Below are 26,352 nucleotides of genomic sequence, written 5' to 3' on the forward strand. Positions count from 1 at the left end.
GGTTCCAATGGCGGCCTGTCCGGATCCAGAAATTCTTAGCACCCTCTGCTGCGTTGCAAATCTGACCGCCGCCGTGGTCAGTTGCTTCGCAGCTGCTGGGGACTGAGGGGCGTGAGTTATTTGACGTAAGCATGTGGGAGGTAGTGGCCAGATACTGCACCAGGGTGGCCAATCCTTCTCTGGTGAGGGAGTGCGTTCTCAGCGGTGTTTTGCCGGTGAGGCAGCACCCCAGGCCTCTTAATGCAGTTCCATCAACACGCGGATTTTTTTAATCTGGTTGGAAACTGTGTGGTACCGGGATTTGAACCACGGACCTCTTGCATGCGAGGCGGATGCTCTAACCACTACGCCATCACTGCACATTGCACACAATACGGCCGTTCAAAAAAACTACGCAGATCACGCCGTACAAGTTGGTCTATAGAAGGAGCCCGGCAACGACGCTCTACGCTACGCTCCCAAATGTCTCTGACGAAGAGAACTTCGACTACACCGCCGACCTTCCGCACGCTGGAGAAGCTCATCAACTCGCCCGCCTGCGCATCGAGATTCAGCTGACGATCGACAGCCGCCGTTGCAATCTTCGATGAAGCTTTGTGAAGTGCCAGTCCGGTGACCACGTCTGGGTATGGACGCCGATATAGTGCAGGTTTACGCGACAGTACTTTGCACCGTGTGGAGTAGTTCGACGTCTCGGCCCACTCTACTACGAGGTTTCGCCCGACGTCATCACGAACTCGCAACGGCGCCGTGCTCGACCGAAAGTCGTCCATGGCATGCGCCTCAAGCCATTTTATGCACGAGCCTGAGGACTGTATTTTGTTGCTTTCGTTGTGCTTTATCGCTTGTAGTTTTTGTTTATGGTCTTCGTACTTTGCTAAAGCATTAGGACGAAGTCTATTTCAGAGGCGGGCAATGCCACAATCCTTTCCTCATGTAGTGGAGAATTCGCAAGGCGCTGACTAGTGGGACCATATCTCTCGGAGTGCGAAGCGCGAGTGTGTGGACGAGTTGTAGACGCTGGACTGCTCGAGCATTTCTGTCCGTACCGGCTGCCTGCCTACTACCTGGCGTCACTATTAAACTCCCTTGAAAAGTGGTGGAAGTGTGCTGGGTACGCAAACCTCGAACTTCGAAGCCGGAAGCTGCCCACTGCATCAGCAATGCCTGATCAGACGACCGAACAAGGCACCCCCTGCAGAGCATGGCCTAATCTCAACTGGTCATCGTACCTACCACCCTGTGCCAACGGGATCCCCCCTTCTTCAGCGGCACCGAGGACCAAGATGTGCAAGACTGGTTGCAGCTGTTTGAAAAGGTGAGCGCCGCCAACAAGTGGGATGACCCCTCGAAATTGGAGTACGTCCCATTTTATCTCAAAGACGTCGCCAGCCTGTGGTTCACAAACCAACGTACTGAATTTACCACTTGGGCCGCTTTCAAGACCACCCTTGCAGCTGTATTCGATCGCCACACAGTGCGCAAGCTGCGTGCTGAACAGCGCCTACGTGGACGAGCGCAAAGGCAGGGCGAAAACTTCACTAGTTACATTGAAGATGTTATCAATTTATGCCGGCGCTTTAACCCTGAGATGACTGAACAAGACAAGATCAGGCATATCTTGAAAGGAATAGACGATGATGCCTTTCAAATGTTGCTGGTAAAGAGCCAAGGTACCGTATCTGAACTTGTGACCTTGTGCCAGAACTTGGAAGAGATTCGCAAGCAACGTGCATTAGTTCGGAGGTCAACGACAGCAGACGACTCTCTCGCTTCCCTGGCCGTCGGTGGTGACAGCACCCTGCTGGAGCAGATAAAAGAATATATACGTGAAGATGTCGCACGACAACTTTACTGTCTCTCGTATCTGCCGACCACCGAAGCACCAACGAACCGTCTAACGCCGACAACCAGACAGGCTATTCAGGAGCAGGTCTCCGAGGTGTTGCCATTACCTACGCCTGCCTCTCCATCAACACCTGTTGCCGCGCCACTGACTTATGCGGCCATCGCGGCAATGCCTCCGCCTCGTCTGCCATTGTATACGCCACAGTCTGTGCGACCTTCCACTGGCCGTTTCCAGCTACACAGCAGCACGCTAGAAATCCTTGGCGCACTGCTGACAACCGGCCGATGTGTTACTTTTGCGCGATTCCAGGTCACGTTGCGCGTCTATGTCGTCGGCGCTTCACAGCTAATACACCAAAATACCCTGACTATTCGTTTCGGTCTCCATACCACGCGCCTCCCTCACGTGCCACCTGAAGTTCACAAATGCGATGCGCAAGCTGCTTCCGGCAACCGAACCTCCGCTTCTCGACGTTCTACTTCCCGCTCTCCTTCCCCTTCACCAAGTCGTCGTTCCGTATCGCCTATGCGTCGACGACCCACCTACATTGAGACGGAAAAGTAACTGCCGCAGCTCCGGAGGCACGAGCTGCGTCGTCGTCTAATCATTTAAGTCCTCGCCTGTCTACCGCTAATCTTATTCATGTAATCGTCGAAGGTGTACGAACACTTGCACTCATCTATACTGGTGCCGCGATATCTGTGATTAGTCAAAGACTCTACCGTTCTCTTCGTAAAGTGACGATGCTTCCTCCCGTAGTTTCTCTTAGCACTGCGAGCGCCCAACAAATTTAGCCCGTCGCGGCATGTACGGCAAAAGTGATTATGCGAGACGTGTTGTACATCATTGAATTTCACGTGTTGGCTTCATGTTCTCACGATGTCATCCTAGGATTGGATTTCTTATCACGTAATCACGCCATCGTGGACTGCGCTGGGGCCGAAGTGGAGCTGTTACCGTTTCGTGATGCGCCTTCTAGTGCGGCCGTATATAGTGTGGCTAACCTTGTCGTCACGACGGACATAGACCTTCCTCCTTTCAGCGCCCAGTTTGTCCCTGCCTGCTGCACTTCACTTTCGGATGCTACCGTCCTATTCACGCCATCTGACATCTTTCGTAGCCGCCATCCCATATCGCTGCCATTGGCCGTTCTTGCGCTTTGTCAAGACACTACTGGAATATTTATTTCCAACCCGAACTCTGCCCCCTCAGTTTGCGCCGCAACGAGACGCTCGGCCACATTCAGCTTATCGATGAAGGTACTATCGTGCCTGCCGATTTCTTCGACACCAAGCCGAATATGGAGCTGAACGCGTTGTTTCCTCACTTTGCCTCGAACAGTGTGTCGTCCGATGCATTTCATCGTTCTATTGACTGCCATCTAGCCCCGGCTCAACGAGAGCAGCTTGTTACCCTGTTGCACGAATTCAGGTGTTCGTTCGACTTTCCCCAAGCGGTTCTAGGAAGAACGAACGCCGTTGTGCACACAATTGACACAGGTAAGAGTACTCCTTTGCGCCAGCGCCCCTATCGTGTGTCCCCGGCGGAGCGTCGCGTAATTGCAGAACAAGTAGACGACATGCTCCAGCGTGGAGTCATCAAGCATTCTTGTAGCCCTTGGTCTTCACCAGTTGTATTCGTAAAAAAAGGATGGTTCAATCCGGTTCTGCGTAGACTACAGGGGCCTAAACAACATTACGAGGAAAGATGTTTACCCTCTTCCCCGCATACACGACGCTCTCGATTGCCTCCAAGGTGCAGAATTCTTTTCCTCGCTTGACCTTCGCTCAGGTAATTGGCACGTCCCAATGGCTGAGTCTGATCGTCCAAAAACGGCGTTCGTCACACCAGATGGTCACTATGAGTTCACCGTAATGCCATTCGGACTCTGCATTGCGCTCGCCACATTCGAGCGAATGATGGACAGCATTTTACGCGGTCTCAAATGGAACATATGCTTGTGCTATCTTGATGACGTTGTGGTCTTTTCACCCGATTTCACTTCACATCTCACTCGTCTGCGTAAAACTCTACAGTGCCTTACAAACGCCAGGCTTCAGCTTAACCTGAAGAAGTGTCACTTCGGGGCTAAACAACTCACCATACTTGGTCAAGTCGTCTCGAAAGCCGGCATCCTTCCCGACCCTGACAAGCTTCGTGCTGTTGCCGAATTTTCTAAGCCGACTACAGTTAAAGAACTATGGAGCATTGTGGGCCTGTGCTCCTATTTTCGTCGGTTTGTCTGGAACTTTGCTTAGAACATCGCTCCGCTCACCGAACTCCCTGCTGGCTCTGCAGATCTTTCGAATTGGTCAGAAGCCTGTGACAAATCCTTCACAACACTGCGCCAACTCCCTACCTCACCACCCGTACTGCTTCATTACGATCCTACTGCGCCAACCGAAGTACACACGGATGCAAGTGGCCTCGGCCTTGGTGCAGTACTCGCGCAACGCAAACCAGGTTTTACGGAGTATGTGGTCGCCTATGGCAGCCGGGCCCTCACTAAGGCAGAAGTCAACTATTCTGTTACGGAAAAATAGTGCCTGGCGATTGTGTTGGCGTTAAACAAGTTTCGCCCCTATTTGTACGGCCAAACTTTTGACGTCGTAACAGACCGTCACGCACTCTGTCGGTTGGCTTCACTGAAAGACCCTTCTGGTCGCCTCGGACGTTGGGCACTACGCCTCCAGGAATTCGACATACGCATCGTCTACCGATCGGGGCGAAGGCACTCTGACGCAGATGCGCTTTCACGATCACCCATGAAATCTGATGATACAGAAATATCAGCCCTTGACCTTGCCCTCTCTGCCGTCAGCGTCACAGACATGTCATCCGAACAGCGGAAAGACCCTTGGATTGTCTCGCTCTTGAATATGCTTTCTGACGCATCAACTTCCGGTTAACCACGTGCTCTTCACCGCCAAGCAGCGCATTTTGCTATACAAGATGGCCTGTTATACTGTCGCAACTATCAACTGGTTGGTCGTAAATGGCTGCTAGTCATACCCAGCCATATGAGCTCTGATATCTGTGAATATTTTCATGCTGAGCCACAACACGCACACGCCGGTGCGCTAAAGACGTATGAACGGATCCGCCAACGTTACTACTGGCGGGGTATCTACACGTTTGTACGCAAACACATTCGCTCATGTTCCCTGTGTCAGCAGCGCAAGACATTCCTTCATTCACCCGGTCAACTGCAGCCTTCACCATGTCCAGCACGCCCATTTGACCGTGTTGGGATTGCCCTATACAGCCCGCTACCATGCTCTGTTGGTGGTAATGGATGGGTGATTGTGGCAGCCGACCATCTGACAAGGTATGCCGAAACGGCAGCGCTACATTCGGCTGGTGCTCGTGACGTTGCAACCTTCATCTTGCATCGATTTGTTGTTAGTCATGATGCACCACGGGAGCTCCTGAGTGACAGAGGCCGTGTATTTTTGTCCGAAGTTCTGCAGCAGCTCTTACATTCATGCCTTACGGTACACCGCACATCAACAGCCTACCACCCTCAGACGAACGGCCTAACGAAACGTTTCAATAGAACCCTCGGAGACATGCTTGCTATGTATATTGTCACGGGGTCGTGACGTGGCCGAAGACAGGAGACTTCGTGTTGCGATTTAACTGTTTATTTGGGCGAACCTGTGCCCGGTAAACGGAAAGTCCAATTACAGCAGCAGTCTCGCACAGATAGCAGTCTCGGACTGATAGCGGCGAACGGAGCGTCGGCCTTCGACCAACTACTGACAAGCGGCGAAGCGCGTCGGCATTTATACTCTTGCCGTCGAATGTTCTAGCCTTATCGCTGGCGGTGGCGTAGGTTCCAGAACAATCTGTACCGTTCGCACAGTGGGCGTGATCTTATCGAAATGATCTGCTACAGTCCGGAACTTTCTCGAAAACTGCAGGCGCGGTTTGCGCTGAGAATCGTGTGGTGTTTTGGGACGATAACAAAAACTTCGGAAATGGAACATGGCATTGCCCCCCTCTGAAAAAAGGCATCGTCCCGATGCTTTAACTAAAGATGAAAGTACAATAATAATGCAAGAAAGTACAATGAATAAATTACGATACAACAATAATACAAAAAACGCTGGTTCAGTTTGTTAACGCGCATGAAACGGCTTGAGGCGCGCGACATGAACGACTTCAGGTCGCGATCGGCGTCATTGAGAGTTCGTGATGCCATCGAGGACAACCTCGTAATCAAGTGGGCCGAGACGTCGAACCACCCTGTACGGCCCGAAGTACCGTCGCAGAAGCTTTTCACTTAGTCCACGTCGACGTATCGGCGTCCACACCCAAACACGTTCACCGGGCTGGTATTCCACGAAGCGTCGTCGAAGGTTGTAACGATGGCTGTCGGTCGTCTGTTGATTTTTGATACGGAGACGCGCAAGTTGTCGGGCTTCTTCGGCGCGTTGAAGGTACTCGCTCACATCGAGGTTTTCTTCGTCGGTGACGTTGGGTAACATGGCATCGAGCGTCGTTGCCGGGCTCCTTCCGTAGACCAATTTGTATAGAGATATCTGCGTCGTCTCCTGCACCGCCGTGTTGTATGCGAAGGTCACATACGGAAGAATGGCGTCCCATGTCTTGTGTTCGACATCGACGTACATTGACAGCATGTCGGCGATCGTCTTGTTAAGCCGCTCGGTGAGGCCGTTGGTCTGTGGGTGGTACGCTGTCGTCCGGCGGTGGTTTGTTTGGCTGTATGCCAAGATCGCTTGAGTTAAGTCGGCAGTGAATGCCGTTCCTCTGTCGGTGATAAGGACCTCCGGGGCGCCGTGACGTAGGACGATATTTTCGACGAAGAACTTAGCTATCTCGGATGCACTGCCTTTTGGCAGGGCTTTTGTCTCAGCATAGCGGGTGAGGTAGTCGGTAGCTACCACGATCCACTTGTTTCCGAAAGCCGACGTCGGGAACGGCCCCAGTAGGTCCATACCAATCTGCTGGAAAGGTCGGCAAGGTGGATCAATTGGCTGCAGAAGTCCCGCTGGCCTTGTCGGCGGCGTCTTGCGTCGCTGACAGTCCCGGCATGTTCTCACATAACGAGTGACGTCGGTGGTAAGACGTGGCCAGTAGTACCTTTCTTGTATCCTCGCGAGCGTGCGAGGCACACCGAGGTGCCCTGCCGTCGGATCGTCGTGCAGGGCCTGCAGGAGTTCTGGTCGCAGAGCTGAAGGCACCACAGGGAGGTACTTAGCTCGAAGCGGTGAAAAGGTTTTCTTTTGTAGAAGACCGTTTCGTAGAAAGAACGACGCAAGTGCGCGCTTGAATACCTTCGGGACTTCGGCGGTCCTGCCTTCGAGGTATTCTATTAGGGCCTTAAGTTCCGGGTCAGCCCTCTGTCGTTCAGCGAAGTCGTCGGTACTTATCGTTCCTAAGAAAAAGTCGTCATCCGGGTCATCGGGTAGCGGTTGGTCGACAGGCGCACGAGAGAGACAGTCGGCGTCGGAGTGTTTTTTGTCGGACTTGCAAATGACAGTAATGTCATATTCTTGAAGTCTCAGGCTCCACCGTGCGAGGCGACCTGAAGCGTCCTTCAAGGTGGCTAGCCAACACAATGCGTGGTGGTCGCTCACAACTTTGAAGGGCCTGCCGTAGAGGTAGGGGCGAAATTTCGACGTAGCCCAGATGATGGCGAGGCACTCCTTTTCTGTTGTGAAATAATTTGCTTCTGCTTTGGATAGTGATCGGCTGGCGTAACTAATAACCCTTTCAAGTCCGTCAGCCCTCTGCACAAGAACGGCGCCAAGACCTACGCTGCTTGCGTCAGTATGTATTTCTGTCTCGGCGAATTCGTCGAAACGGCCAAGTAACGGAGGCGTCTGGAGGCGATATTTAAGCTCCTGGAAAGCGTGTTCCTGCGGCATTTCCCACTTAAACTTTACGTCGGCCTTGGTAAGGTTAGTGAGAGGATCGGCGATGTGGGCGAAGTTTTTCACGAACCGGCTATAATAGGCACACAGGCCCAGAAATCGTCGCACGGCTTTCTTGTCAGTGGGCGGCGGGAAGTCGGCGATGGCGGCTGTTTTCCGAGGATCGGGACGAACTCCAGACTTGCTGATAACGTGCCCCAGAAAGAAGAGCTCGTCATACGCAAATCTGCACTTTTCTGGCTTCAGTGTGAGTCCGGAATTCTTGATGGCTCGAAGTACAGCATCAAGGCGCCGAAGATGCTCGTCGAAACTCGAGGAAAACACAACGACGTCGTCCAAGTACACAAGGCAAGTCTGCCACTTCAATCCTGCCAGTACTGTATCCACAACGCGTTGAAAAGTTGCAGGTGCCGAGCAAAGGCCGATGGACATCACCTTAAACTCGAAGAGGCCGTCCGGTGTTATAAACGCCGTCTTCTCTCGGTCTCTTTCGTCGACTTTGATTTGCCAATTGCCAGTCTTGAGGTCTATTGACGAAAAGTACTTGGCGTTATGGAGCCGATCAAGTGCGTCGTCTATTCGTGGGAGAGGATACACGTCCTTTCTTGTGATTTTGTTCAGGCGGTGATAATCGACGCAGAAACGTAGGGTCCCATCCTTTTTCTTCACTAACACCACGGGGGATGCCCATGTACTCTTGGACGGCTGGATAATGTCATCCCGCAGCATTTTATCAACTTGTCTTTTCATGGCCTCACGTTCTCGCGTCGAAACCCTGTACGGACTCTGACGGAGTGGTCTGACATTTTCTTCGGTTATGATGCGATGTTTCGTGATTGGGGTCTGCCGAATTTTCGATGACGACGAAAAGCAATCTTCGTATTGCAGGAGCAGGGCCTTGAGCTGTTCTTGCTTATCGTTCGGAAGCCTGGGATTGACGTCGAAAGCTATGGGAGGGGCTTGGTTCCTCTGAGCAGGTTCTGCAGAATCGGCGAGGGCGAAAGCACTGGTGGCTTCGACAATTTCTTCAATGTATGCGACCGTTGTTCCTTCGTTCACATGTTTGTGCTCATTGCTGAAATTCGTGAGCATAACCATTGCTTTGCCTCCCCGCAGCTCTGCGATTCTTCTTGCGACGCAAATATTTCGGGTGACCAACAGATGCTGACTGCCTTCAATGACGCCTTCCAAGTCAGGTGATTTAGGAGCGCCGACTGAAATAATGACGCTTGAGCGAGGCGGAATGGTGACTTGTTCTTCCAGCACATTCAAGGCATGATGTCCTGACGGCGTGCGCGGCGGTAGTGCTTCTTCTGTGGATAACGTTATCGACTTTGTTTTTAGGTTGATGACAGCACCATGGAGGCATAAGAAGTCCATGCCAAGGATGACATCTCTCGAGCAACGCTGTAGGACTACGAAGTCTGTAGGATAAATACGGCCGCTAATGGTGACTCTCGATGTGCAGATTCCTGCGGGCGTTACGAGATGACTTCCGGCTGTGCGGATTTCAGGGCCTTTCCAAGCTGTCCTAACTTTCTTTAGCTTCGCGGCGAACGACCCACTGATGATAGAATAGTCGGCTCCAGTATAGACGAGAGCGGTCACACTGTGGCCGTCGATAAGAACGTCGAGGTCGCTAGTTCGCCGTCTCGCATTACAGTTAGGGCGTGGCGTCGGGTCACGGCTGCGTCGGCTTGTTCCGCTGCTTCCATGTTGCGTCGTCAGGCCACCTTCGGTAAGTGAGCTTTCGCCGTCAGGGCTTTGCCTGGTTGGCATTGTGTTCGGAAAGCTCCGTCGCGGCGTCGTGGTCGTCGGAGGATCTTCGGTAGTTCGTCGCACAGCAACCGCACCTCCACCGGTTGCTGCCCTTAGTTTCCCGGATACGGGCTAGGAGACCGGCCCCTCGTTGGGCCGGAGTACTGCCGGGGGTGCGGTGACATGCGGCGGCTGGGCGACGGCGAACGGGAAGGACTTCGGGGTGTCCATTGAGTTCCTGTCAGGTAGTAGGCGATGTCACGTGGCCGTTCCCCTGGCTGCGGACGTGGTGCATCGACGGCGAAGTCACGCAGTCCCATCTGTCGGTACTGACAACGGCGGTAAGTGTGCCCGGCCTCGCCGCAGTGGTAACACATTGGGCTGTGGTCAGGGGTGCGCCAAACGTCGGTTTTCCTCGGCGCACTGTGCTGGCCCGCTGGTGAACGGTAGGTCGTCAGTGGGGGTGGTGGCGGCGGTGGTGTTTGGCGACGGAAGTGCGACGGGGCGGCGTTTTGGCGTGGACGGGGAGGAGCGTTGTGGCGCACTGCAGCGGTGTAGCTCATAGTTTTTGGCTCGGGAAGCGGTGTTTGGGGAATTCGAAGTGATTGCCGAACTTTTTCTCGCACAATGTCTGTGATCGAATCCACTTGAGGGTGCGCCGAAGGCAACAGTTTGCGCAGCTCTTCCTGCACGATCGCTCGGATCGGTTCACGCAGGTTTTCGGAGTCACTGGTTTGAGCAGCAGCGCATTCTGGGATCAGGCGACGATTATACTGTCTGGTGCGCATGTCAAGGGTTTTTTCGATGGTGGTCGCCTCGGATACAAATTCTTGGACGGTGTTCGGTGGATTCCTCATTAGTCCCGCGAAGAGCTCCTGTTTGACCCCTCGCATGAGGAAACGAACTTTCTTCTCCTCAGACATGTCTGGGTCAGCGTGACGAAATAGGCGGATCATCTCCTCTGTGAAAATTACAACCTTCTCATTTGGTAGCTGAACCCGGGTCTCTAGTAGAGCAGCGGCTCTCTCTTTGCGAGCGACGCTCGCGAACGTTTGCAGGAATGCGCCGCAGAAAGCATCCCACGTTCGGAGCGTGGACTCTCGATTTTCGAGCCAGGTCCTTGCGGTGTCTTCCAAATAGAAGAACACACGACGCAGCTTTTCGTCATGGTCCCAGTGGTTGAGGGCGGCCACACGGTCGTATATTTCTAGCCAGGACTCTGGGTCTTCGAACGATGACCCATGGAAAATTGGTGGTTCCCTGGGTTGATGCATGACCATCATGGGCTGGGACGCTGCGGTTGTCATTGTCGCTGCATTCGCGGTTATGGCCTTGGTCTTCCGCGCCTTGTCTTGTAGAAGCCCGTACTCCGGTGGTAGCCCTTGCTGTCGGCGGCTTGTTCGCTGCTCTTGGTTGGCGTCGGTGTCTTCTCCGCGACGTGGGCTGGGTTCACGGCTTGACGGGGGCGTCCGGTACATGAACGAAGCAGCACCTCCACCAGATGTCCCGGGGTCGTGACGTGGCCGAAGACAGGAGACTTCTTGTTGGGATTTAACTGTTTATTTGGGCGAACCTGTGCCCGGTAAACGGAAAGTCCAATTACAGCAGCAGTCTTGCACAGATAGCAGTCTCGGACTGATAGCGGCGAACGGAGCGTCGGCCTTCGACCAACTACTGACAAGCGGCGAAGCGCGTCGGCATTTATACTCTTGCCGTCGAATGTTCTAGCGTTATCGCTGGCGGTGGCGTAGGTTCCAGAACAATCTGTACCGTTGGCACAGTGGGCGTGATCTTATCGAAATGATCTGCTACAGTCCGGAACCTTCTCGAAAACTGCAGGCGCGGTTTGCGCTGAGAATCGTGTGGTGTTTTGGGACGATAACAAAAACTTGGGAAATAGAACGTGGCAATATTGATTCCCACCACTCTAATTGGGACGTTGTCCTTCCTTTCGTGACGTATGCCTACAATTCGGCGATTCAATCAACAACGGGCTTTTCTCCATTTTTTCTTTTATATGGTCGTGACCCATGCAGCACACTTGACACAATTCTGCCATACAATCCCGATGCTTCCGAGTTCAGCCCAGTTTCTGAAATGGCCGAACATGCCGAAGAGTGTCGTCAGCTTGCACGGTCCTTCACAGCCGATAATCAAGCCCTCCAAAAAGATCGCCACGACCATGATCTTGTTCAGAACACTTTTCCCGTCGGTTCTCTCGTGTGGCTCCGACGGTCTTTCCACTCTCCTGGACTGACTCCCAAGTTTGCATCAAAGTATACGGGCCCTTACCGCGCCCTGGTTCTGTCACCTATGTGATTGAACCGCTCAAGCCACCCACGGACAAGCGCCGCCTTGGTCGTGAGATGGTCCACGTCAGTCGCCTCAAGCCCTGCTACGACCCTCCTGTTTTCTCGTCACCTTCAGTCGCCAGGATGGCTCGTCTTCGTCGCCGGGGTATTGTAGTGGGGAATTCGCAAGGCACTGACTAGTGGGACCATCTCTCTCGGAGTGCGAAGCGCGAGGGTGTGCATGAGCTGTAGACGCTGGACTGCTCGAGCATTTCTGTCCGTACCGGCTGCCTGCCTACTACCTGGCGTCGCTATTAAACTCACTTGCACTCAACTTTTGTTATCGCCTCGTTACACTACATTCAGCGCAAACAACGCCCACAATGTTCCAGAAGCTGCGAGGTCGTGGTAGATTATTTTGTTAAAATTGTGCCCACTTCATGAACATTACGAATTACTCTGGAACCTACGTCACCGCTAGCGATAACGCTAGAATATTCAATGCCAAAGGTGTAAATGCCGACACGCTTCGCCGCTTCTTATTGATCGACGGCCGACGCCCTGCTCGCCTCTATCAGTGCGAGCTTCTTGCTGTAATCTGACTTTTTTTTCACGTGGCCACAAGGTCTGCGCAAATAAACGGTTTATTCTTCGACCTGCAGCCTGCTTCCTTCGTCCACGTCACGACCCCGTGAGAATATGCATGCAAATGCATGGGCGAAACCAAGGTGCACAACGAACAGATAACACTTAGTGCAATTCGATACATAAGTACTGCAAGCCAGGCCCACAATGATCAGATAGCATCTTAACCAAACCTTCGGTCTAAGAGCATGCTCTTTTCTATCGAAGTGAACAAAAAGTGTCACAAATGTGTAACAAACCTCGTGCTTTCATATGAAACGCATCCAACAGTTTTCGAACAGTGGTGCCCTGTTTTTTTCTCATAGTCTGAATTTCATTTAGATACGGGTCACACATGTGTGAATTACAGTGGGCTGGCAAATGTGCCCCATCTTACCTTTGATTGATTGGTATTTATTTATTTATTTGAGAATACCTCACAGGCCCCGTAAGAGGCGTAGGGTGAGGGGTTATACAGTTCAATTCAGTACATTGTAAAGGAAGATTTCCACAGAGTACAATTTCAGAGCAGCAGAATAAAGTAACATAGAATAAAATAAAAAGTAGAAAAGAGATTAACAGATAACTATACGTGCAAAAATTTATTATTTTAGCACGACATAGTAAGTATTGCGTGGGAGTAAAATTTTACGAAGTACAGCCACAATACAATTGCGTCATTGTAAAAAAAACAAAAAAGTGTTTGAAAATCACCCTTACAATAGCTTATCAACAAGAAGTTTCACAAATAAAATATCAAAGATACTAAGCCCAACGTGTAGAAAAATGTTTGTTCTGCTGAAGACAAAAAGCGTCATAGTCTCTAAGTGAAGCAATGTTGTGTGGTAAGCTGTTCCTGAGACGAATAGTGCGAGGTAGTGGGAAAAAATTGAATGATTGCGTCGTATTATAAGGCGGGGGCAACCATGGGGGGTTTAACGTCCCAAAACCACGATATGATCATGAGAGACGCCATAGTGGAGGGCTTCGGAAATTCCAACCACGTGGAGTTCTTTTATTTGCGCCAATCTTACCTTTTAATGACAGCTCGTGTTCCTGCGCACGCTCATTCCGCATGTTCTCGTATGGCCGACACACGTCGTCTTGCCGAAAATAGCGGAAATTCATCAATAACGTCGGTGGCAAGTTTGGTGTATGAGTGCCTGCTTCTAGGCACAGCCACTTTTTTGTTTTCATGATTTAGTATACGTGGGCAAAGCTAAAACAGTTCCGTAGAGCGAAAAAAGAAACATTCGGCATGCCATGCCTGTTTGCTACCTTTCTTGAGGTTGTGTGAAACCTAGTGCATGTACGGTGCGACCTCAACTCTCCCCGTTCTCTATTTCTGCTCAACCCCCCTGCTGTGGTGTTTACATTTGAAATTCTAGAGTAGCCGCTTGTCGGCGGCAACGAGTGGCAAGAGAAACCAGCCAAGGTCAACCGATCCCATTGGTTTTGAAAACCTTTTTGCGTGCACTGGAAAAAAAGCTGTCACTAAATGGTAAAAATGCTGGACATCCCCCGACTCAAAGCAATTCACACAAGTGTGAGCTGTATCTAAATAAAATTCAGATTCATAGGAGAAGCAGGGACATCCACTGCTCGAACTATCGGAAGTGTTTTAGATAAGAGCGCGGGGCTCGTTGTGCATTAGTGGAACTTCTTTGTTCCTTCCATTGGCAGACAGCACATTCCTGGATCGCCGGTTTAAATTAAGATGTTAGATACATAAACGATCATAGGCGTGTCTTCCCTTTCATGAGGGAGGGGTGCGAATGTTCGTCGCAACGACCCCTTCCCTTTTATATCAATGTATTGGGCTGACTTTGCGCCCCCGCCCTTTGAGTCACAGCCCTAACATTCCCTATTGTGTTCATGCATGGGTCAGACTTTCGACGCGATCTGAGGCAGAGGGGTCTGCGGCCCCCCTCTCTGCCCAACTCGGGCGCACGCCCATGGGAATGATGTGAAACTATCAAAGAGGAGTGGCAGTTTTTCAATATGTTGTATGTGCTGATGCTGCAAGAAACCTCAGTAACGTAACGCAGCTCGCGCGTCAGGTACGTATGACAATTGAGCTCAATTGGCGCATATCAGCATGGTGATCGAAGCATCTGAAGCGTAATAGCGTACACAGTCCAATTCTCCTGTTGCAGGTCACGGAGCCGTATCACGCCTATGCTACTGCTACTGATGGTAGTCCTTTAATTGTGTCCTTCTTTTCTAGGTGAGATATGGCAAATAAAGCCTTCAGTTTTTTGCATTTAGCTTTTCGCCACACGACGCAGCTCCCCTCAGGAAGATATTAGAATTTGTTTAAATTTATTTGTTGTCCTTCCGCGGTTTTTGGAACCGTTAGAAAGCAGCGCTTTTTACGTGTACCTGGAATGGTAAGTGGTGTCTGCGTCGAACTAAAACGCTTTTCACGCTCAGCTATCACTTTTCACAGTGATACGGGACACATCACGTAACGACCATAATGACTACTTCACACAGTCGTACATGTGCAGAAGCTGAATCCATCCATAGAGCTTACCCTTCATTGCCAAGAAACGTTGTCCGTGAGTATACCGCATCTACGTATGCCAAATTAACCAGAAAATTTTCATAAGCAGTGGGTACTATATACTCCGCATACACCAAAATTGATGATTGATTTGTGCGGCTTAACGTCCCAAAACCACCATACGATTAAAAGAGACGCCGTAGTGGAGGGCTCCGGAAATTTCGATCACCTGGGGTTCTCTAACGGGTGCCCAAATCTGAGCACACGGGCCTACAGCATTCCCGCTTTCATCGGAAACGCAGCCGACACATCCGGGACTCGATCGTTCGACCTGCCGGTCAGCAGCCGAGTACCTTCACCACCAGAGCACAGCGGTGGGGCATGCACTAAAATACAGAGCGACGATTCCACGCTGTGTTGCAGCGTGCACCACCAGTTTCATAGAGCTCATGCTCTGGTGGCGTCATCTCGTGACGTCAACGTGACACGCGTCACTCGCACTTGTTCTCTGAGCCCACTACCCACTATATTCTAGTACCACGGCCGCTGGATGAAAACGCACGCGGTATGGCCTGCCGCTTCGAGTGGCTTTCTATGGGAGAGCGCGTGTCAGCCTTAGTTGCAGGTGTGGCCCCTGAAGCACGACGGAGTGGGGACATGAAGACTGGCACAGGGGATGGACTGGCACGGTTTGGACTGGCACAGTGAATGGACGTGTTTTTGAGCGTTCCCGATAAACTACGCATATAAGTGTTTTTGCATGTTTCGAGCTTGTTTTTATAATTATAAGGCAGCAGTTAAAACCTTTGTAGCACTTATCATATGGTACGCCTTTTTCTGGGGTCCGTCACCAGATATTTACTAGTTTGTGTGGGTGTTTGTTTATGTTTTTTTCTTGCCACCCCGTGGGGGAGAGGCACGTACACCGAACACGCAAATTTTAGTAGTAGAGCTTAGACTTTCTTTTTTTCGTAGGGAAGGGTTCGCCATACGCCGAGTTTTGTAATTATGTAGTGGGACAATTCATAAGGACAAGTGGTGTCAAAAAGACATGAATCAAAAGGCTGTAAAATGTTCAGGATGCGGGGTGAGTTTGAAAGTGGACCCAAGTGCAGACGCGAATGGAGAAGAGGCTGACACCTAAAGTATAGGCAATGTGAGGTCGATGAAAAACTGAAGAAAATGATGGATGCCCAGAATGAACTGCTGATGAGAATCACCAAGCTGGGGACCTCGTTAGCGACAGAGCAAGAGAAAACAAGGGCTATGGAAGAAAGGCTCAAATCCACCGAGGTGGCACTAGCGAAGGTAAACAAAGGAGCGGCCGATGGAGAGAACGGTAGGGCACCGGCAACCAGAACAGTGGAAAAGAAAGAGCAAGGAAGTTCGGAAAAGAAAGGTTGAGCCGGTTCAATTGTCGCAAGACCCAGCTTCAGCGAAGTAGTGGTGGGGCTGGGAGGGGACAAAGCAGCTGGTGTCACAATTGTATGTAACCCCCAGGTACAGGACGCTCCAGTTTAAGAGTCACAGCTCGTGATAATCGCCGGGGGCTCGAATTTAAATTGATGCTCTCAAGTAATCAGAGAGAAGTTAAGAGGTCACTAGAGGGTTAAAGTAGGGATGTTCTCAGGACACAAGCTGGAAGCAGTCATGAGGCAAGTGAGCGTTAAACTCAAAGCTACAGCTGGTAGATAAAACCTCGTGATAATTGCAAGCTGTTAAAACGATGCCTGAAATGAAGATATGGTAGGACCAGCGGCCACACTGGCGAGAGGGGTCGATGACATGCGCGCCATTTCTCCTCGGGTACAGGTAGTGATATGAATGGTGCCGGGGGCACCGTTGTGTGACGGCTACCTGCAAAGAGCGGTTGTGAACAAATACGGCATATTCACGGGGTGAATGATGATGAATGGGCGAAGCTCCGGAGGGATTCATCGGTAAACTGTGAATCTTCCGTGTAATTCGCCCAGTCGATCATCATGTAAAGACGTGAGAAACGCTGTGTGTGTATATACGCAAATCAACTTTTATTTGTTCTTAGACGATGGATGGCTTGCGATGTCCCTTCATTATGACGGCTTTATGGTCTGTGAAATGAAGGGAGAGCGGTTCCTGTATAAGATCTCGCGTCTTTCATCAACTACAAGTACCGCTTTCTGGTTTATAACATCTTGCATCTTTTAATCATCAGCTACAAGTACCACCATCTAGTAAACACTACAAGAACTAAACGAGAGGTGGCTACATACAGGAGACGGTACCGCCATTTAGTGAACACTGCAAGAACTAAACTAGAGGTGGCTACATACAGGGGACGGTACCGCCATCTAGTGAACACTGCAAGAACTAAACTAGAGGTGGCTACATACAGGCTACAGGGGACGAACAGCCCACGCCCTAAGGAGCTTCGCCCCTAAAACCAAAAGCTATGGCGGATGAGTCAAGAGAATGGTTTTGAGGTGGTGGAAATAAACAGAGGGGTGCATAGATGGGGTGGGTTTCAACGAGACAGAATTCAATTCGATGGTAGGCTAGGTCATGAGGTGGGTTGGCGACTTGCAGGATACATAGCAGCTTTTTGAGGGGGCACGTAAGCCCATCGGAGTCCAGAATAGCTAGTAACGAGGAAAACAACCAGAGCACTCTTTGACAGGAGGTACAGACAGATACAATTACAAAGTGGAACCAATATCTAAGCCACGTGGAGTCCAGAGCAGAAATCAACGTAGCCAGGAGGGCCGAGCGAATTAAGACGTAGGGTATATTTGTATGCAGGGTGGCAGGAATAGGCTGAAGGGGGGAGAAATAGAAGAACAGCTGAGGGAGGAGAGGCCGACGGTATATGGTTTTGTAGAAACACATCTTAGGGACATGGAAAAACCTCCTAATAATCCGAGCTACACGTGGAGATATTGTAATAGAACAGAAGGCAGCAGAAAAGAGGTTGGTGTAGGGGCATTCATTCATAGAAGTACAGACTAGCAAAAGGTCAAGCAGGAGTGCAAGGAACATATATCGCTAAAAGGGAAAGTGACAGGGCAAATGCGCCACATGGTTTTATATACTTGTGGACAGGGGCAAAAGCCAGAGAGGAAAATTAACAAACGGTGCAGTGCATAGGCAATGACATTGAAGAAGAAGAAGAAGGGTGTCAGGTAAATATATAAGAAGATATAAATACGCACATAGAAGATAGGAATGTATATACTGACCCAACAGGCAGAATGCTAATGAATATGTGTGAAAGGCATAAATAAATCATTTGTAACAGCACCGAGAAATGCGAAGGGCAGATAACATGGAATGTGGGAAGGCTGCAGTCGACGATAGTTTACGCAATACTGCCACGTAGGATGTATGATCGGTTAAGGGTGAATAAAATGGATGAATATAGATCCAGAAGCTTAGAGAGTCATCACATACGTATCAAGCTGTGTTTTGAAAGAGAAATGAAATTGGAAAGTTGGCATTACGAGTAACCACATGGTGAATTTATTCAGAAAAGCAAATAGAAATAGCAACTAAAGAGATTGAGAAAACAATCAAGGAAGATACTAAAACAGAGTGGACGTACACAAATTTAACTCAGTTGTTTGAGTTAGAGCTTCTAAGGTACTTGCCAAATCAACGGGGAAAAGCAGACACAAACCCAAGTGCTGGTGGGATGAGGAAGGGAGCCATAGTAAGACGTCACAAAGCGTCTAGGGACCACAACTATGCTAAACAGAGAGGTTAACCGGAAGATGATGTCAAAAGAAAATGACATTAGTTTTAGAGCTGCCGAAGGGACGCGTCCGATTTCATCAGTGAAAAGATTAGAAGAAAGGGGGACCAATGCATGGCGGAAGTAAACAAAAAAAAAATAGAAAGGCAGCTGAAAGGTTTTGGAACCATCTGAGTTCTCTGAGTAATAAGACAAGCATGAAACAGAGGTTTATAAATACAGTTCAAGGGGACAGACTACAAGGGCATAGGGCAATGAAATGTATAAAAACATTGATGACGAAAAATTTAAACACCAAAAAAGCGCTGCATGCACCGTACCAGATGAAAATGGACTAATTAGCTCAGTGGCTCCATTGGTACAACGTGAGTGGGAAAGAGCAGAAAAAAGAGTTCCTCATGGCACATCAACAGGCCCTGGCAGCATCCCAATCATGCTAATAAAGGAACTAGGTTGAAACTCTAAGCAAACATAAAGAGAAGGAGCAAGCAAAGCAATAATGCATGGTGAAGCCTGCAACGGGTAGAAACTAAGTAGGATGAGCATGATTCTTAAAGGAAAGGGGGATAAAGCCAGTATAAACAACTACCGTCCTATAACAGTGACATCAGTAGTTTACAGGCTGGTGATGCAGATAGCAAAGGAAAGACTATAGACATGGGTGGATAATGAGGGGATGCAGGGAGAACTACAAAATGGGCTCCGTAAACCAAGGAGGCTGGAGGACAATTTCTTTTCATTGATGCATTGTATTGAAATAGCGGAAAAAGAACACAGGCCCCTAAGGCAAGCATTTCTAGATATTAAGGGAGCTAAGGATAGTGTGATTCAAAAAGAGTTGTGGGGAATACTGGACACACTAGATGTGGAAGGTGGAATAACTAATCTTCTAGAGGATATCTATAAAAGTAACAAGGTAATTATCAAATGAAAAAACAGGTATCTTAACCTATAGAGATACACGTGGGCTTCGACAGGGATGTTCCTTTTGACTTTTGTTATTTATGCTGTATCTATAGGGTCTAAAAGCCAAATTAGAGGGGAGTCTACTAGGATTCAGCCTTTTTTTGCCAAGCACAAAAACATATTGAACAGTCATTACCAGCATTGACATATGCAGCATTAATAGCCGACAACAAGAAAGATCTATAAGGAATAATAGACATCTGTGGTAATGAGGAAGATAAGTTAATATTGAATTTTAGCAGGGAAAGATTGGCAAGCATAATTTGTAATGATAACAAGCAGTGAGCATATTATACAGGAGGTCACGCTAGAAATTGTGGATAAATACAAATACTTGGGCATATGGATAAATAACCGGGTTGAGTATCTAAGAGAGCACAAAAGATATACAATGACCAAGGTCACCAAGAATGCAGCTGCAATGAAAAATAGGGCAAACTGGAACTACAATAGGTATGACGTAGAGAGAGCCACCACCTGATCTTAAGGGCACAGCCGGATATATCCCTCCACCCGTTCAGGAGGGACGGGGGAACAAGTGGCGGCAGCTCCGTCTAGGCAGCAGCCCCAGCCAATTAGCTAGTGGTTGTCACAACAGTGAGCTTCATCGATTCACCAAGTCACGGACTACTCGCCGGTGGCCCGCAGACGCCTCGGCTCATAGGCAGCTACGTCACATGCACGTGATCTAAAAGTCCCGAGCCAGCCCGAGTGGCGTTGGGCCATCTGCTCGCTTGATGCTGGCTGCATCCGCTGTGGCGTCTGTTATGCCAGGCTGTGCGGTCTGATCCCTCCATAGCTGTGACACAGGCCACAACGCCGACCAAAGTCCAGCCTAAACAGCAGTTAGGTAGTGAGTTATACCTATGTTTGTTGTGATGCAACTTACTGTAAGTGAACTACTCGAGCGCGTGCGCATCGTAGACCGGTGCGGTTATTCCACCGCTGTTTTCCTAGCGACTATAATGCGTGTTTAGCGCGACTTTCGGGAATACACACATTATCAACATGGCTCAGAACACCGATGACAAAAACTGGGTGCGCAAACAATTCCAAATCCAGAAACCTGTGAGAAGCGGACCGAAAAGCAAAGAGAGAGCAAGAGCACGCCAAAAGTTTCCGTGTCTAACTTAAGATGACCGCACTGGCATGCGCCCCTCGCTGTTGGCTGCCAGCTGCCCAAACGATAATGTTCGGACGGTCCCGGGCCGCACACAGGCCGCCAGGCACGCGAAAAACAAACATGCGTCCGAGCAATCCCGGATTAGTGGGCGGAGCTTCTAGTTGGTCCTCGAGGGAAACGAAAGGGGCGCCGGTGTGTGGAGCCGCACGCAGCCGTCCAGGACGTGTGAATCGATGAAGCTCAGGGACCCACGCAGTTGTTATAATAAGTGATTTTTATCTTATTTATCGCAGTGGTGACATATCGTGTATTTAAAAAAGTACGTGGGCGCTATCTAGTTAAAAAGCCAACTGAATTTTTGTGTGCGAGACGAGCACCTGACGTTTTTTTTCAAGATTAGCTTATTGCTTTGAGGCTGATTGAAAAGCGTAGAATAGATATAGCTGAATTATATGGCGATGGATGCGTGACAAAGTCGTTGTTCTGTTTATGAAGATGTAAACTAAAGTAATCGTTTTTTGATTTTATATGCTGAAAGAATATGAACCAAACATAATTTGAATACTTTTTATGTTATCCGGTACAAGGTAGTGTGCCGAGCAGTAATTCAGCTTCAAACGCTGGATAAAAGTGGTTTCTAGAAACAGGGTGACGCCCTGCTCGTAACTTTATTGAAAAGACACTGCGAAAGTATACATCAATAGGAGTGGCATTTTAACGTTTCATAGCTCTTACGAGGCCGGACAATATATATATAAATATATATGCTGGCGTGAAGTTGCTTATATCTAGAGCAATGACGCTGATGATAAATGGCTTCAACTCCTGAAAAAAACCCGGAAATTGCAGGAATAAACTGAAGCTATATTTCTTTATGCGTGACTTTCACTTCCCCAGCTTTGTATATATATATATATATATATATATATATATAATATATATATATATATATATATATAGTAAGGGAAAGAAGTGTATACCTAAGGGCTTGTTTTTCGTGTTTTAACACAATAATAATGAGATATAACAGACAGTAATGCCAAGGAATGTAAAGGGGAAGTTATTAGAACCAATGGAATGTAAATAAGAAGAAAAAAAAAGTGGATAAAAAATAACCAGCTGTGAGCAGGAATCGAACCTACGACCTTAGAATAACGCGTTCGATGCTCTAATCACTGAGCTACCACAGCGGCTTTCCCTTCATCCACTTTTTTGGGTGTATATGCGAATTTAGAAGTAGGAGTGACAGTCAGCGCCATGTATATGCCAAACCACGAGTGTGAATACACTCTTATGCGCATGTTTGGCGTCACGTAGCACTTGAACTTATTATGAGCGGGCAGCTGATTAATTGTCCCTCTTATACAACCTAAACACACCAAGTCTGCCAGTACGAGACCCTCGTTCAATGAAATATGGGAAGAATTGTATACCTAAAGGCTCGTTTTTCGTGTTTTAACACAATATTATTGAGATATAACAGACAGTAATGCCAAGGAATGTACAGGGAAATTTATTAGAACCAATGGAATGTAAATAAGAACAAAGAAGAGTGGATGAAAAAATAACCAGCCGTGAGCAGGAATCGAACCTACGACCTTCGAATAACGCGTTCGATGCTCTAACCACTGAGCTACCACAGCGGCCTTCCCTCAATCCACTTTTTTAGGTTTATATGTGAATTTAGAAGTAGGAGTCACAGTCAGCGCCATCTATATGCCAAACGACGAGCGTGAAAACACTCTTAAGCGCATGTTTGGCGTCACGTAGCACGTGAATTTATTATGAGCGGGCAGTTGATTAATTGTCCCTCTTATACAACCTAAACACACCAAGTCTGCCAGTACGAGACCCTCGTTCAATGAAATAAGGGAAAGAAGTGTACAGCTAAGGGCTCGTTTTTCGTGTTTTAACACAATAATAATGAGATATAACAGACAGTAATGCCAAGGAATGTACAGGGGAAGTTATTAGAACCAATGGAATGTAAATAAGAAGACAGGAAAGTGGATGAAAAAATAACATTCTATTGGTTCTAATAACTTCCTCTGGACATTCCTTGGCATTACTGTCTGTTATATCTCATATATATATATATATATATATATATATATATATATATATATATATATATATATATATATATATATATATATATATATATATATATATGGCCGGGTCAAGAGACAACCACGTTTTTATGTTTATACATCGCGAAACCATGGCTGCTGTAGGGTAGTCGTGTACACGTGTCTTCGTTTCAGCGAGCACAGGGGCCATCTTGTTGATGATGCCTAATAGAGGAGCAAATAAACAGGAATGAATGAGAGAACCGCATGATGGAGGCTGCCAGAAGACAAGCGCGTTGGAGTGCTACTGGGATTCGCCAGTGCCCGTGGAGAGCCTAGCATGAGAATACTGAACGCATGGTTTTATTTTCAATACACACATAAGTCAAAAGTTGGGCACACAAGATTGAGGCAGAACAAAACATTTTTAACAAATAACGTTAAAAGTAAGCAGAGGCGAGTGTAGCAGAGCATTTATGCCATTTTGTTTTCCTACCACAGGTCTTTCTATAACGACCCTCCTCATGTTCTAGCGGTGAGACGCTCTCAACGTGTATGTCCGGCTGCCATGTATATGCTTGTTTCAAATAGGAACTCATGTCACCCACCAGCTGCTTTTTGGCATCTTTTTGCCTCCACATGTTTTGCTTATGTAAGTTTGAGTCTGTGTGCCGTTCCGCAAATGACGACAGACAGCCGAACTTTCTCTATACAAGGAATGCGCGAGTTTTTTTTCCCTTTTTCTTGGCATTGCGGGAGAGAATGTATGACACCGCAACAGCGTTCAGAAATAAACAGAGGTAATAACAAAGGTGCCAAGGGCTTAAAGGCAGGCATTAGAAGAAAACTAATTGAGCTCGGAGTTAAAAAAAGCTAGAAATAAGATAAAATGGGAAAGTGGTGTCAGGACTCCTGGATGCAACAACGTTGGCAGACAGTGGCTTTGGGGCTGTGAACGTGAACATATCCTAGTCGGTTGCGGAACGGGACACCTTGTGTGTGTGTGTGTTTGTGTGTGTGTGTGTGTGTTTGTGCGTGTCGCCAACTAATACGCACGTACTCGGATATTTTCCCTGAAAATATTGCCTACGAGGCTGCGAAGCAATTGCCATCTTGTCTTTATTTATGCAAAGGTGTAAACAAGTAAAAAATAAATAAAAATGCCAGTATCAGCCCTATATTTAGAACAAAAAAGTTTTTTCACACAATTGGTTTTGATTGCGTGTTCAAAGTAGAATATAAGTTTGAATAAGTCGCATTATCATAAGAACATCATGACTGAAAGAGACGAAGAACACTCAAAAGCGCAGAAACGGAAGCAGATGTGTTCGCAATTTTCAGTCTTCAATCGCTCTTTTCATCTCACAGTTTTAAAATTATTCACTTCACAACTGCTTGCTCAATGGCCAGCACTGAAGAGAGTAACTGAAATCTCAAAGAGGCTCAATCGAGTTCACTGTTATAAGATCACACACATGATAAGTATATTTAGTGGCTGTTGCATCTGATGCTCTGTTGTATGAATACTATAGACATGTTTGCAGGAAGTGAAAAGTCTAGTTTATTTTGCATTGAATGAAAAAATTACAATAGCAATGGCTCATCTTGCTTATTTTAAACGAAATGAATAAATCTCAAGCAACGTTTTCTGCCACCACATACTCACAGTTACTATAAAGAATTCCGATGCATTAGGAAACGTGTAGCTCTTCTAGAAAGGTTAGTTGTGATCTTTTATGATCCGAGTAAAATGTGTTCACAATTCTTACTTCCGCGGAAATCGATTGGTGTGCAAAGCTTCATCTCGGGCAAGGCAATACCGAAAATGTTAGAGGGCTGCAGGTATGTAAAGCTAGATCGGTAATTACCGGATGTGCACACACTAGACCGATATTAGAAGATTTCACTGGTCACACACAGATGCACACGCCTAATTGTAACTACCCCAAGCGCACCGCGCATGTTAGTTTGTGGGTGGTCGCGAAAACTGTCCCCGTCTCCCTTCTCCGGTGGTGCCGCAACGGTGGTCTGGGTACTAGACCTCTCACGTCGGTTTTGGAGCATGCGGCGGGCCGTACCCGTGCGCTTTTTCATTCAGCGGCCGTGCTTGGACACTGTAGCCGCCCTGCAGCAGCCACCGCTACTGTGCGCGCATTGTCTGCTTCTGGCGGGAACATTTTGAAATGAACAGCCTCGCAAGGGTGAACGAACGCCAGAAATGAGCGCTTTTGAGTTAAATTATGAGTTTGCTTTAGTTGCAGTCCAAACGACAGAGACGAGAAACCTCCCATATGGCCGATGAGCTCGCTGATACCGCCGATCGCATTGCTGGCAAGAAGGTGAAACTACGTGTGAGTGTTCTCGCTCGTCATCTGAAGTTTCAGCCATGATACGCTAATTAGTTCAGGTGTTTCGAAATTTCAATGCAAGTGCCTTTCTCCAGCATCTACAGGCGTGTAGATGCAGCTATAGCGAAACGTCATGGTCTACCATCGTCGGCGAGGAGGTGTACGACGCAGGTGACGTTGTTGAATGTGCCTAGCCGATGCGGTCAATGGATATCGCATCGCCTTCGGGGCTCTGCTCCTGCAAACACGTGCACTTGTGAACCCGCCACACAATGTCACCGTGGTGATCGATTGCTGCGCGATGGTGAAGTACTGCTCTGTGCCCCAGTGTGCCTCGTTCGCCCGTGAAAAGGACGTTAAAATTCACAACAATCCTAAAGGGAAGGGCACGCCTGCCCTTTTCCTTATGACATTTTTTTAAGAGTGCAACGATAGTGACAGTGGACACGAGATGAGTGAGAATCGCTGATTTATGCCACTCTGGCATTCATGAACAACACATCAAATAATTGCTGCAGAGGAGTTCTTTCTAGTGCTACTTTGGCAGTCAATCGCTCGTTCATGGCAGTTACTAAAATTGCACAGCAGCAATAAATTATCACACTTGGGATAACCATGCTTGGTTTGCAGTTAGAAACATCGGCAGTGCGGGAGCCCGTGTTGTATGACAGTAAGAAAAAACTTGAGTGGTAGGTGCAGGTGTGACTCGGGAAGGGGCAAGTTCCGCCTTAATGAACCCCAAGGCCTATGTAAATGATTGCAGGTTGTCTCAATAATGTTTTTTCAATGAGACTGACATCATTAAGCAGTTTATATTGTCACGGTGTGAGAGTACACAGAAAGTAGCATTATTTTCACAGATTGTACACGGAGTACACAGTGTCCTTCAGTCAAAATGGCACAGTGGCAACAACAACACTATCTCTAATTTAATCGTAATCTTCGTCACCTTTGTGGACCATTCCTTGATGTTCATGGTAGCTTACATCATATAGGCGCTACCGCTGGAAGCGCTGTCTTGGCACTTGAGAAACCATTCGTGTCTGTGCAGAAAAGTGCGGCTTAAGGCGAGAGACATGTATAATATAAGTGGATGGCAGGGACAATTAGGATGTGTGTTCAAGGAGGTGATCTCATAGGAGGCATCGGTCAGCTGGCGCAAGACTCAGTAAGGCCCGCTGTAGCGAGCGT

This window comes from Rhipicephalus microplus, chromosome 1 (assembly GCF_043290135.1).
Source record: "Rhipicephalus microplus isolate Deutch F79 chromosome 1, USDA_Rmic, whole genome shotgun sequence".
Classification (NCBI taxonomy): Eukaryota; Metazoa; Arthropoda; class Arachnida; order Ixodida; family Ixodidae; genus Rhipicephalus; species Rhipicephalus microplus.